Source organism: Sinohyriopsis cumingii, chromosome 11 (assembly GCF_028554795.1).
Source record: "Sinohyriopsis cumingii isolate HCF-2022 chromosome 11, ASM2855479v2, whole genome shotgun sequence".
NCBI classification, from domain to species: domain Eukaryota; kingdom Metazoa; phylum Mollusca; class Bivalvia; order Unionida; family Unionidae; genus Sinohyriopsis; species Sinohyriopsis cumingii.
The window spans coordinates 24,009,071-24,010,673 of NC_142971.1; the positions used below are offsets into that span (position 1 = coordinate 24,009,071).

Below are 1,603 nucleotides of genomic sequence, written 5' to 3' on the forward strand. Positions count from 1 at the left end.
TGTCCAAAAGTGCACCAAAAACAAAAACGCTTTATAACAGGCACCGTATGGAAATTAATAGAACATATATAAAGATGGTATCAATAACAGGCGTGTAAAACGAAAGAGTCCTAAAGCCATGTATTGTGATAATGTGGCCCCATATAGTAAATTGTTTTCAAATACGTTTGATAGTTCCTTAAAAATAAAATTTATTTTGTTCACAAAATCCATTAATGTTCCAAAATACAATTCAATAAAAAAAAAATGTGGAGGTAGAAAGAAAAATAATAACTCATGTCAAGGCATTCTATTCGTGTAGCTTTTTTAATATAGAAATAAAGCATACAAAAAATAATTTGAAGTAATGTTATATTTAAAGCTGTAATTGACATTATTGGTACTCGAACATTTGCCATTTAATTAGGAAAAACAAAAAAATATTAATGCATCGGCCGGGAATCGAACCCGGGCCGCCCGCGTGGCAGGCGAGCATTCTACCACTGAACCACCGATGCTCACACAAAGCAAATCTCTAATACTAAACCTAACCTAAATTGTTGTACAGCACCTGGTCTAACAGAAGTAACACAATGGAAAATACACGCTGAAATCCAGAACACGTAGGCTTATGTGAGCCCATAATAAACTGAGATATTTTGCCAATGAGTACGGAACGGTTCCATATGTTAAAATACCTAATAGGTGACAGTATCATGTAAACTATCGAAGGGGAATGGTAACACGGGAATGTTTTGTTTGAACTCGTATCGCGTTACGTTACGTTACGACAAAACAATGATACTGATAGGAAACTATGGGCATCTGTAGTTGAACCCCAACTCCTAACCCTCACCCCACCCCCGCCCCATAGAATAAAATTCTGTTGTGTAGTATATAAATTCCTTTGATTTGTACTTTGCCACGGATCCTCCAAAAAATTCCTCCGTGAGAGAGAGAGAGACAGAAATTGTTTTACAATAGATTTGTGTTGATACCGAGTGCACAGTAGAAATATTCAAAGCTTTTTTGCGTTGCTTTTATATCCTGTTTTCCACTGAAATATATATGGAATTTATTTATGTATGTAAATATTACTGTAAATACAAGACGATATGATTCAAGTTTAAAGACAGCAAGTTGTATTATTGTATTCTAAATGATTGAGAAATCAATAATTATTGAAAGACGTCATTTTTTAGGAACCTTGTCTTTGTGGTTTGGTCACTACACTCGTGATCCAAGTTCGCAGTGACAGAAAGAAATTCTACAGGTTTAGTTTTGATAATTGGCATGTACCCTGTATGTAAGAAGGACCCTTTGTTTTTTGTTATTGATTTCATTCTCCTGACCCATTGTGTTATAAACAGACGACAAAAGTTTGAAAACCAGTCTTATTTATGGTATTATTACGATTTTGTACACCATTTAATAATAATAATAATAATAATAATAATAATGATAATAATAATAATAATAATAATAATATCCTCCATAATTTGGCTCTTTATCAGGCAAAATCTAGAATAAGTTAGAATGAGTGCGTTAATCCAAGTGTTATTATGTTTCGTGGTTGTTATATATTTTGTTGGCCTATGTTGCAAGAAGAATAAAGGTTATTATT

General features: G+C 33.1%; 1 non-coding gene across 1 annotated transcript; it reads right to left on the reverse strand.

Annotated features, from left to right (window-relative positions):
• Positions 1–426: 426 nt before the first annotated feature.
• On the reverse strand, positions 427–497 carry Trnag-gcc (transfer RNA glycine (anticodon GCC)). Its single transcript has one exon. It is a non-coding gene; the product is annotated as a tRNA-Gly (tRNA).
• Positions 498–1,603: the final 1,106 nt, after the last annotated feature.